Source organism: Rhinopithecus bieti, unplaced genomic scaffold (assembly GCF_001698545.2).
Source record: "Rhinopithecus bieti isolate Rb0 unplaced genomic scaffold, ASM169854v2 scaffold_18353, whole genome shotgun sequence".
NCBI lineage: Eukaryota > Metazoa > Chordata > Mammalia > Primates > Cercopithecidae > Rhinopithecus > Rhinopithecus bieti.
In genome coordinates this window covers 1,058,484-1,071,371 of record NW_016809465.1, presented here as the reverse complement: position 1 = coordinate 1,071,371, position 12,888 = coordinate 1,058,484, and the positions used below count along the sequence as shown (strand labels likewise).

The following is a 12,888-nucleotide window of genomic DNA, read 5'->3' as shown; positions in this document are numbered from 1 at the left end:
CAAGTATAGGTGTAGAGCAGGAGGTCAGAGCGAGTGGCCAGAGAGGGACCCAGTGAGGATCTGAAGCCCTTGCCCCAGGCTGTGAGGAGGTGTCGCCAGCGCTGCACACTCCATGGAGCCAGTGGGAACCAGGGACAAGCAGGAGCCCGCCCCTTCAGAATTGGTGGGTCGGAAGCTCTCTGGGTACAGCTGCAGCTGCCCTGCTGCCACTCTGGACCTGGGCATCTCTGTACTCTTGGGGGCCCAGGAAGGTTCCCCTTATCCCTCCCCCCTCCACCCCTTGAGGCTCAGAAGTGCCTGCTCCCATTGCCTGATTTCTCCCCACTGTCATCACCTGATCCGATCTCAGAGCAAGGATGACACCAAGACTGGGTGCTGTCACAGCCTGGCTGGGTGTGCACGTGCTTGGGGCAGCACTTATACGCCAGCTTCCTGCTGTCTCAGTCCCCTCCTGATGTTGTGCACTGACAAGCATGGGAGAGAGGCCAAGGAAGTGCTGAGGACAGCCTGGCAGTGGCCTGCAGACACTCTTTGGCACGAACAGCCTGGGCACCATGAATAGTGGCAGGAGGCAGACAAGCTCCAGGGCAGAAGAGGGCCGGTCCCCAGTGAAGCCCCACCTTCAAGCCGAGGAGGGCTGGAAGCCTGGGGCCACCACCAGTCCCTCGGGCCAGAGGGGGAACTTATAGTGCTTTCCCTTGGGCCTGCCCATGGCCACCCATCAACCAATCAGTATGTACTTCCTCCCCTCTGAGGCCCATAAAAAGCTTGGAATCAGCCAGACTGGAAGAGAGAATAGGGAGATGATGGAGGATGAGGGGACCAGCCTGCAGAGAGAGTCACCGACTCTAGGACCTTCTCTCTGCTGAGAGCTGCAGAGATGATGAGCCTGCCTGTCTGCAGAGAGGAGCTACTCACTCTAGGGCCTCCTCTCTGCTGTAAGCTGAACACTCAACGAGATGACCTGCCTGCAAAGAGGAGCTCCCTACTCGAGGGTCTCCTCTCTGCTAGGAGCTGAACACTCATCAGGACACCCTGGCTGAGGAAAGGAGCTACCCCATGCAGGTTTCCTCTGGGCTGTTCTGTCCTCAGTAAAGCTCCTCTTTGTCTTGCTCACCCTCTGCTTGTCTGCACACCTCATTCCTCCTGGTTGCAGGGCAAGAACTCAGGATCCACCAAATGGCAAGGCTAAAAGAGCTGTAACACAATCAGGGCTGAAACATGCCCCACAAACAGGTCTGAGACATGATCCTTGCTCGCCATGTTATGGGCAAAGAGAAGGAGAGAAAAGCTGTGGCCCTTCGGGGACACCAGACCTGGGAGCATCCCGAGCCAGGACTATGACTCCCTCTTTGGGGCCCTGCGGTTTCTGGCATCTCCAAGCTACTGGGCACCACTGCATTCCCCACTGCCAGCTGGGGAAGCTACCTGTGGTGTGCCTGGTATAGCTGCAGGCTGGCAGAGAGCTGGCACCCGTGCTGGTACCTCGAGCTGCCTGCTCCATAGGAACAACAGCATGTATGACTGTGCAGTGGCCAGACCCACGGCCACTCACACACCCCTCACCATTCCACACCAGCCTTGCAGTCTCCTTGGAGGGGTGAGGTCCAGGCTGGTAGTGTGAGCTGAATGCAACCTGCCAGGCTGAGTGGGTGGAACGAGCCCAGCAGGCCCGAACAAAACTTGGGTAAAGGTGCCATCAGCCACAGATGTTTCTGGCCAGAAAAGCAACATCTGCATCACCTGCAAACCAGAGTAGAGCTTTCAATGGAAATTTTAAAAAAGTGAGATCGAGATTCTGCAGTCAAAGCACAAGCAGACTGATCAAGGGCCAAGGTCATGGCAAGAGTCTTTGGGATGTGCTGGGCATTCTGCTTGTTGACTTTCTGGAGGGCCAAAAAATGGTAACATCTGCTTATTATGAAAATGTTTTGAGAAAGTTAGCTAAAGCTTTAGTAGAAAAATATCAGGAAAGTTTCAACAGAAAGTCCTTCTCCACCACAACAATACCCCTGCTTAATCAGAGGAATAACTATCATTAAATAAGGGCAATTTTGTGAGAGTTTAAATGGGAAATCATTAGGCATCCACCTTAGAGCTCTGACTTGGTTCCTTCTGACTTCTTTTATTTCCTAACTTTAAAAAAATCTGTAAAGGGCAGCCATTTTCTTCAATTAATAATGTAAAATGGTGACAGTGACATGGTTAAATTATCAGGACCCTCAGTTCTTTAGGGATGAACTAAATGGTGGGTATTACCGGTTACAAAAATGCCTTGACCTTGATGTAGCTTATGTTGAGAAATAAAGTCTACATTTTGTTTTATCTTTAAATTCCATTTTTCTATTAACTTTTTGAAGTCTCTTCATAGTGAATGATTTTAAACCCTCCTGGGTTTAAGCAAATCTCCTGCTTCTGCCTCTGTAGTAGCTGGGATTATAGGTGTGCACCACCACACCCAGCTAATGTGTGTGTGTGTGTGTGTGTGTGTGTGTGTATTTTTTAGAGACAGGGTTTCATCATGATTGTCTGACTGGTCTCAAACTCCTGACCTCGTGATCCACCTGCCTCAGCCTCCCAAAGTGCTGGCATTAGAGGCGTGAGCCACCGCACCCAGCCTATAATTCTTTTTATACAATGTTGAATTCAATCTGCTAATATTTGTTTATATTTTTTTTAGACTGAGGTTCCCTCTTTTTGCCCAGGCTGGAGTGCAGTGGCATGATCTCGGCTCACTGCAACCTCCAGCTTTCCATTTCATTCTATGAGGCCAGCATCACCATAATACCAAAACTAGACAAAGGCATTAAAGGAAACTATAGACCAATATCTCTCATGAACACACATGCAAAACTCCTTAACAATCTGCTAATATTTTGCTATCAGTTATTGCTGATAACTTTCCTTGCTCTAAAGTCTGCTCTGTTTAAAATTAATATAGCACTCCTACTTTCCTTTGATTATTATTAGCATGGTATATCTTTCTGCATCCATTTACTTGTAATCTATATTACCTTTATATTTAAAGTAGGTTTCTTATAGACAAGTGTTGCAGGAAGTCAGGGACCCCAAACCAAGGGAATGGTTGAAGCCATGGCAGAAGAACATAAATTGTGAAAATTTCATGGACATTAATTAGTTCCCCAAATTAATACTTTTATAATTTCTTACACCTGTCTTTACTGCAATCTCTGAACATAAATTGTGAAGATTTCATGGACAATTATCACTTCCCCAATCAATACTCTTATAACTTCCTATGCCTGTCTTTAATCTCTTAATCCCATCATCTTTATAAGATGAGGCTGTATGTCACCTCAGGACCCTGTGAGGATTGTGTTATCTGCACAAATTGTTTGTAAAGCATGTGTGTTTGAACAATATGAAATCTGGGCACCTTGAAAAGAAGAGGATAACAGTGATTTTCAGGGAACAAGGGAGATAACCATAAAGTCTGACTGCCTGCAGGGTCGGGCAGAACAGAGTCATATTTCTCTTCTTGNTCACCATAATACCAAAACTAGACAAAGGCATTAAAGGAAACTATAGACCAATATCTCTCATGAACACACATGCAAAACTCCTTAACAATCTGCTAATATTTTGCTATCAGTTATTGCTGATAACTTTCCTTGCTCTAAAGTCTGCTCTGTTTAAAATTAATATAGCACTCCTACTTTCCTTTGATTATTATTAGCATGGTATATCTTTCTGCATCCATTTACTTGTAATCTATATTACCTTTATATTTAAAGTAGGTTTCTTATAGACAAGTGTTGCAGGAAGTCAGGGACCCCAAACCAAGGGAATGGTTGAAGCCATGGCAGAAGAACATAAATTGTGAAAATTTCATGGACAATTATCACTTCCCCAATCAATACTCTTATAACTTCCTATGCCTGTCTTTAATCTCTTAATCCCATCATCTTTATAAGATGAGGCTGTATGTCACCTCAGGACCCTGTGAGGATTGTGTTATCTGCACAAATTGTTTGTAAAGCATGTGTGTTTGAACAATATGAAATCTGGGCACCTTGAAAAGAAGAGGATAACAGTGATTTTCAGGGAACAAGGGAGATAACCATAAAGTCTGACTGCCTGCAGGGTCGGGCAGAACAGAGTCATATTTCTCTTCTTGCAAAAGCAAATAGGAGACATGTCACTGAATTCTTTTTCTCAGCAAGGAACAGCCCTGGGAAAAGAATGCATTCCTGGAGGAGGCCTCGAAAATGGCCACTCTGGGAGTGTCTGTCTTATGCAGTTGAAGATAAGGGATAAAATATGCCCTGGTCTCCTGCAGTGCCCCCAGGCTTGCTAGGATTAGGAAATTCCAGCCTGGTGATTTTAGTCAGACTGGTTCTCTGCTTTTGAACCCTGTTTCCTGTTAAGATGTTTATCAATGGCAATGCATGCACAGCAGGACATGGAACCTCATTAGTAATTCCAATTTCACCCTGGCCTTGTGATTTGCTCTGCCCCCATTTGCCTTGGGATATTTTATTGCTTTTGAAGCATGTGATCTCTGTGACCCACACCTTATTCATACACTTCCTCCCCTTTGAAAATCGCTAATAAAAACTTACTGGTTTTGCAGCTCAGGGGCATCACAGAACCTGCCGACACATGATGTCTCCCCCGCACACCCAGCTTTAAAATTTCTGTTTTTTGTACTCTTTTCCTTTATTTCTCAGACCAGCCGATGCTTAGGGAAAATAGAAAAGAACGTACATTGAAATATTGGGGGCTGGTTCCTCCAATAGACAAGATATAGCTGGGTCTTGTAGTTTGATCTTTCTTCTCCTTCCGAGACTCTTATTAATCATATGTGACACCTTTTATAGTTGTTCCACAGTTCTTGGATATTCTATTCTCTTTTTTTCAGTCTTTGTTCTCTTTGCTTTTCAGGTTTGGAAGTTTGTATTGAGATATCCTCAAACTCAGAGATTCTTTTCTCTGCTTTGTCCAGTCTACAATAAGCCCACCAAAAGCATTTTTAAAATTTCTGTTACAGTGTTTTGATATCTTGTATTTCTTTTTGGTTCTTTCTTAGAATATCCATCTCTCTGCTTGCATTGCCCATCTGTTCTTGCATGCTTTGTACTTTATCCATTAGAACTCTTAGCATATTAATCATAGTTGTTTTAAATTAACTATCTGATAATTCCAACATTCCTGTCATACCTGATTCTGGTTTTGATGCTTGCTCTGCCTGTTTAAACTCTTTATTTGCTTTTTAGTATGTTGTGTAATTTTTTCTTGATAGCTAGAAACTAAGTACTGGGTGAAAGAAACTGCTATAAACAAGACCTTAGTAGTGTGGTGGTAAGGTGTAAGCAGGGTAGGAAACATTCTGTAGTCCTGTGATTGGGCTCTTTAAGTGAGTCTATGCCTCTAGATTGTGAACTTCACACATGCTTCTCAGTCCTCCCCACCTCTCCTTTGGTGGAACAGGGTGGCCAGAGCAGTCTGGAGTTGGGCATTTTCTTTCTTCCAGGTCAGTTAGGCTCTGATAAAAACCCCGCAGGTTTGGCTCTTGTTAAATTATTTATCCTGAGGAAAGACCTTGTTAAGAAGAACAAAATGCTCTAGTGTATTTCACCTGTTCCTGCCAGAATCACAAGGGGATTTTTCTCTAATATTAACTCTCCTGACCTGATAGATCTCTTACAGGTGAGACAAACAAAATTGTAGGCCCCCTCCCCTCGGCTGGGTCCCACTGGAGTTTTTAATTCTCAAAGTTGTTGTATTAGTGTGTTCTCATGCTGCTAATAAACACATACCTAAGACTGGGTAATTTATAAAGAAAAATAAGTTTAATTGACACAGTTTCACATGGCTGGGGAGGCCTCAGAATCACAGCAGAAGGTGAAGGAGGTAAAAAGGCATGTCTTACATGGTGGCAGGCAAGAGAGCATGTACAGGGGAACTAACATTTATAAAACCGTCAGATCTTGTGAGACTTATTCACTATCAGGAAAACAGCACAGAAACCTCCCCACTGCCTGCCAATGGTTCAATTATCTTCCACTGGGTCCCTCCCACGATATGTGGGGCTTATGGGAGCTACAATTCAAGATGAGATTGGGTGGGGACACAGCTGAACCGTATCAGTTCTCTACACTGAACTTTCAGCAATTCGTCAATTACAGTTCAGATTTTTCCTACTCTGGCTTTGGTTCCGGCAGGGTAGCTAATTGCAAGCTTCTGTTTGCCATGTTGCGATTCTCTGTACACCTCTTGGTCACTCCAATTTTGGGGTAAGTGATTTTCCCTGTGACATCACTTATCTGGTGGATCTAGGAGGAGCTGTTGATTTTTAAGTTTAGCTTTTTACTTGTTGTTAGGATAGAGTGGTGTCTTCCAACCTCCTTACATGCTGGGCCAGAAACTAGAAATCCTACCAAACATTTTTTACTGTTGTTATTATTTAATTTTCACTGTAACTTGGGAGGTAATTTTATTGACCTGATTTTACAGAGAAGTAACTGAGACCCAGAAAGGCTATGTACCGACTAATTGGTAGAGATAGAACTAAAAGTCTCCAAATTGGCATCTTTATGCTAGGCATTGCTCTATAGCTGCCAATTTGTTTAAAAGACAAATACAACTGAAAGGGTAAAATATTAAGCCACTGATTCCAAAATATAAATCAGCTTTAACTGCAACAGGAATAAAGCATTTTGATTTTGAGAGATCACAAAAAAGAAACCAAGTACATAATAAAAGTTGGCCTGGAAAGGAGGAAAATAGGATACAAATAGGAGATAAAGGTCACCAACAGGCAACATTCACAGCTTCACAACTTCACTTGGGTCTGGCCCTGTTGCCTACATGGGCTCAGTGACTGCTACCCCCAAGATTCATTTCTAGGGTTGAGTCCATAGCCAGGTCAATTATAATCAAGCTTGGATTATTTGTTCCAGCTTCGCTGCTGAGTGAGAGTTGGATACCAGTGTAATGTGATAAACGATGTTCTATTGGTCCTCGTGGTCAGCATTTGTTCTATTCACTGGGGCCATAATAAACGTGTGCCCCGAATAGTACATGAAGTTCTATGTAGCCAAATTAAAATGCCCTCTAAGTAGTCTCAATACCATGTTTTTTTCAGTCTCCAAATAGGCATGACCTAATAGGGAAAGAGTGCTGTAAACAAGAGGGAACACTTTATTGTCCATCAGTAGAGAGACATGTCCTATTTCCTCCTTGACTTAGCTTGCCAAGTTTGGTAAAACAGAAACCCAGTGAAGATTCAGGATGTCTCAAAATCAAAGCACACAATAAAGGAACATGGAGCATATAAAGTACTAACGTCAAAATTTGGTTTAATTTTCAAGACTTTATTATTTAAAGTTATAGATACACTTCAGGGCTTTTGAAAGAACACTGTACATACTTAAAACTATTTCATTTAAGCTACTTTGACTCATCTTCCATTTACAAACTATTTTCTATGTTACCTAAAATACAAACAGCAAAATAATTATTTTTTGGAACAATTGCTTTCTAAATCCTGAGGGAAACAATAACAATAACAGATTTAAAATATTGGATGCCTATATATACATATAAAGTACATCACAAATATTTTCTCTAATGATCAGCAATATTTTGTACTTTTTGAATCCAGAAATTGAAAGATTAATCAGCTTATCCAAGATCATATATGTTTTAGTCTCAGTTCTTCAGAGAAAACAGATCCAATAGGGGTGTGTGTGTGTGTGTGTGTGTGTGATATTTACCTTAGTATAATGAAGAGATTTATTTTGAGGAATTGGCTCATATAATTATGGGGACTGAGAAGTCCCAAGATCTGCATTTGGCAAGCTGGAGGCCCAGGAGAGCCAATGGTAACAGTTCTAGTCTGAGTCTGAAACCTGAGAGTTAGAAGAGCTGATGGTGTAAGGTTTACTCTGAGTCTGAAGGCAGGAGAATACTGATGTCCCAGCAGTCAATCAGGGAGTGTGAATTCTCTTACTCAGTCTTTTGTTCTCTCCAGGACTTCAACAGATTGGATGGGGACCACTTACACTGGGAGGGCAATCTGCCTTACTTAGTCTACAGATTCAAATGTTAATCTCATCTAAAAACATCCTCACAGACATACCCAGGATAATGTTTAAACAAATGTCTGGGCACCCCATGGCTCCATCAGGTTGACACATAAAACTAACCATCACAGCATAGCTGGAAAGCAGCTGAGATGGAGGATTTAAATACAGACCAATTTAACTCTAAGGTCCATAGTTTTTCATCACATCACTCTACCCCAAGGAGGTGAGTTTTCTGATCCCAAGCTCCAACTTCAAGAGCTATATTGATTGTTTTGGGATGTGTGGGAGATCCTGTTAAAAACTCTTTTCATCAAATGTTCTGAGATCACCCAGCTGTTAATTTAGTTTCATCTGGCTCATCTTCAAGCCTCTGACACACCATTCATTGCTGGTAATGTTCTGGAAATTCCCACTGCACTTCCTTTTTGGCAAAGTTAACTTTCATTTACATTAGGGTTACTAAGAATTTCAGACAATAGAAAGTAGCTTATATCATCCAAAAAAGCTAAGGCCTTCTATTTTTTTTTTTTTTTTTTTTTTTGAGACGGAGTTTCACTCTTGTTGCCCAGGCTGCAGTGCAGTAGAGCGATCTTGGCTCACTGCAACCTCTGCCTCCTGGGTTCAAACAATTTTCTGCCTCAGCCTTCCAAGTTTCTGGGATTACAGGCATGTGCCACCACACTCAGCTAATTTTATATTTTTAGTAGAGATGGGGGTTTCACCATGTTGGCCAGGCTGGTCCCGAACTCCTGACTTCAGGTGATCCACTCACCTCGGCCTCCCACAGTGCTGGGATTACAGATGTGAGCCACCATGCACAGCCAGGCCTTCTAATTGTTTTAATTAAAATATTGTAAACATAAAATTTATTTTTCAAATTATTTATTTATTTGTATTGTATATATTTAGTGTATACAACATAATGCTTTGTTACACATGTGCATAGTGAAATAATTGCTGTAAGTAAGCAAATTAACATATCCTTCACTTTTCATAGTTACTTTTTTGTCATAGGAGTATCTGATATCAACTCTCTCAGCAAATTTTCAATATACAATATGGTTAATAATATGATACTACTAACTATACTCCTTCTCCTATATACTAGATCTCTAGACTTATTAATACTACATAAGTTTGTATCGTTTGACCTACCTCTCACCATTTTCTCCCCTTCCCAAATTATTTTTCAAAAGCACAGGTTCTTTGGTTCGAAAATCCAAATTTATTTTTACACCTTTAGTTTGCAGATTCAAGAAGTTCAAGACTTCTTAACGGATAAGATATACTGCATAAACCACTTAGATTTATCTAAAACCACATAAAACCCATGTCTTAAGAAATGATGAAGAGCATTAAAACTTGAAATGCGTATTTCTCCCAATTTCTAGAACCACATTTTGCATTACATAATATTATATCATCCACTATGCCATATGTAAGACAGCATTGTCAACCAGTCTGTCTAACCATACTGAGCAGTCTGTGAAACAAATCAGCTGAATATGATGTTGCCTTGGGTAGGAACACCCTGACCCACCAGGAAAAGATTGGCTGCATATCTGTCAACAATGGGCTCCAGCCCTCACTCTCTGATCTGTTTGGTATTCAGAAAATTCTCTCTGAGTGCCTCATCTCTGTGGTCAGTAGGAGTTAATGTGCCAGAAAAGGAAAATGAATGCCAAATTCATTTTCAGTATATTAATGAGATCAGACCCAAGGACAATTGAACAACACTTCCCTCCGCCTTTTTTTTTTTTTTTTTTTTGAGACGGAGTCTTGCTCTGTCACCCAGGCTGGAGTGCAGTGGTGCGATCTCGGCTTACTGCAACCTCTGCCTTCCAGGTTCAAGCGATTCTCCTGCCTCAGTCTCCCAAGCAGCTGGGACTACAGGCCCGCACGCCACCATGCCCAGTTAACTTTTGTATTTTTAGTAGAGACAGGGTTTTACCATATTAGCCAGGCTGGTCTCAAACTCCTGACCTCGTGATTCACATACCTTGGCCTCCCAAAGTGCTGGAATTACGGGCATGAGCCATCGTGCCCAGCCCAAGACTCCTATTTTTAAAACCTGAAAAAATTGTCATGAATGAAATGTAGACAGAATCTGTAAGTCATTTGCTACATTAAGATACTCAGGCAAAGGGATTTATTTCTATACATTATGATGTGTGCCTCCAAGCTTGTTTCATAAATAAATATCTTAAAAATGTACTTATTTGCCTGCTGCATAATTAACTCATTCATTCATTCAATACATGTCCATTAGACATCTCCCATTTTAAGTCATTTTTATGCTGAGTAGTTTAAGGGGTTTTAAGATAAATAGCAGAAGTGTTGAGAGAAGACAAATACCCAAATAACTGAAATGCAAAACAGAGCAATATAAGTGCTGAGTAAGGGGAAAAACAAAGAATTATCAGGATTTAAAACAGGGTAAAATTAAACAGAGCACTAAATGAAGTAAATTAGGAAATATTTTATGAAGGATGAAGAAGGTGATTTTAGCCTTGAAGGATGGTAGTCACTTCTGGCAAAGCACTAATATAAGCATAAGTCTGTTGGTGGGAAAGTTCACGGTACAGCACAGCTTTGTTGATGGGAAGAGTGTGGGAGATTGGGATGGAATAATGGATGCAGCACAGATCAGAGGAGAAACCAGAAAGGCCATATGGGAATTAAAAGTTAAACTCAACTGGAAAACAATTGCCTGCACACACTGCGGCCAGTGTGGTCTGCAAGTCAGAAGCTCTCTGCTCTATTCTGGCATCCTCTGTGTCTTCTGAGGCTTCTTTCACCTCTCTGGGCCTCAGTGTCCATACATGTAAAATGAAAATACCACTCTGCCGACTTCATGAAGTTATTATAATGATTAGATGATGTAGATTATTACTGATTTTCAATGTTGGGTGGTAGAGGAGTTGGTTAGAGCTATGCTATTTAACTTTTCAGAGCTCAGAACATAAATAATGTTTAATGTAAAACAGCCTTCAAAATTCTCTTTAAATAATATTGCTAGACCCACAGAGACACAAATCAAAAACAAGTTAATCATATATCATGACAATGATGATAAAATTGCTTTTTTATGACCTTTTTAATATAGACATTATTAAGATTGCAATTCAAAGGAAACTAAAAATTAGAGAGGGGAAGTCGTTTTCTACAGTTATGGGCTAGAAAGTAGCAGAGCTAAGTCTATAAACTCAAGCAGCCAGACTTAAGCTGAAATGCTTAACACAGGCTAAACTGCTCTAAAATAAAGCAAGCATGCTATGATCTTGCATATGGTTTTAATAAAAGAAAAAATATATACTTTTGTGACTATTATCCGAGTATTATTAATCCAAAAGATAATTTTAATTCTCTTTTATTTAAAAGGTACACACACAAAAAATATTTAATACTAACATTATGAATCAGTGAATTGAAGTTAAAATGGGACACTATTTTTAGTTAACATTTTAGCAGATGCCTTAAAACATTGTTCATGTATTTTTTTTTCAGTTTATAAATTAAGACATGTTCATCATAGAAAACTGAAAAAATATTGAACAGCATAAAGGCAATAAAACAATCCACAATCTTTTCATAAACATTTTATTAAATGTCTTTCCAATCTTTATAAATATGCTACACTACTAAGAATTACGAATGTTGGGGGTGGGAAATCCTCAGCCTCAGTAGTGGTCATGGACACGTTGAGCTGGGTAGAAGTGGAGGGGCGATTTGAGGAGTCGGGAGGGGGTGACAGGCTAAGATTCGGAGAGAGAGGTGCTAGTGGCTGGACTCAGCCTGGAAAGAATCTTCTGCTGACTCTCAACTTTTCCTGGAAAAAATGAATCATTCCCATCATATGGGGATGAGCTATATGGGCTCCAATAGTACCATGCAGCCTTCTTACCATCACCCAACCACTTCAGCCTCACACTCCCATGATGGAGGAGACAGCAACATGAAGATGATGATGCCTGTTACCTTCTACTTTAGCTTTAAGAATGTGGAATTACTGTTTTCTGGTTTGGTGATCAATACAGCTGGAGAAATGGCTGGAACTTTTGTGGCAGTGTTTTTTACTAGCAATGTTCTATGAAGGACTCAAGATAGCCCGAGAGAGCCTGCTGTGTAAGTCACAAGTCAGCATTCGCTACAATTCCATGCCTGTCCCAGGACCAAATGGAACCATCCTTATGGAGACATACAAAACTGTTTGGCAGCAGATGCTGAGCTTTCCTCACCTCCTACAACAGTGCTGCACATCATCCAGGTGGTCATAAGCTACTTCCTCATGCTCATCTTCATGACCTACAATGGGTACCTCTACATTGCAGTAACAGTAGGGGCTAGTACAGGATACCTCCTCTTCAGCCAGAAGAAGGCAATGGTAGGAGACATCACAGAGCATTGCCATTAATGTCAGACTCTATGGTGTGGTCTTATTGATTGCACTGGGAAGCTGTTCAAGACTTGAAGATGTGATTCCTGCTCCAATCATCCCTTCTTCCTCCTCTTTGTGCATGTACACACACACACACACCACACACCTGCTCAACAGAGGTTTAGTTTATAGTCTCCGAGCTAAAGTAGTAACCTCCCAAATTGTTTTTGCTAATAAGCTGAGATTCCCATTTCTCTGAAGGAGAAGCCCGCATGAGATGTCTTTTCCTTCTCCATCATCTTACAGCCAAGTTATATGTTCTTGTCTAATCCATGCAGCTTTTTGTTCATTGACTTGATCATCTGCTTCCTTTTTGAATGTTTAACAGATAGTAAGTAAATTTGGTGTTTTTCCCCCCTGGGTCAGTGATTGAAAGGGGTTAACTTCAGCCAGGATTGA

At 41.3% G+C, this 12,888-nt stretch overlaps 1 pseudogene; it reads left to right on the top strand.

Annotated features, from left to right (window-relative positions):
• The first annotated feature begins 11,889 nt into the window (after positions 1–11,889).
• On the top strand, positions 11,890–12,465 carry LOC108540409 (high affinity copper uptake protein 1 pseudogene; annotated as a pseudogene).
• Positions 12,466–12,888: the final 423 nt, after the last annotated feature.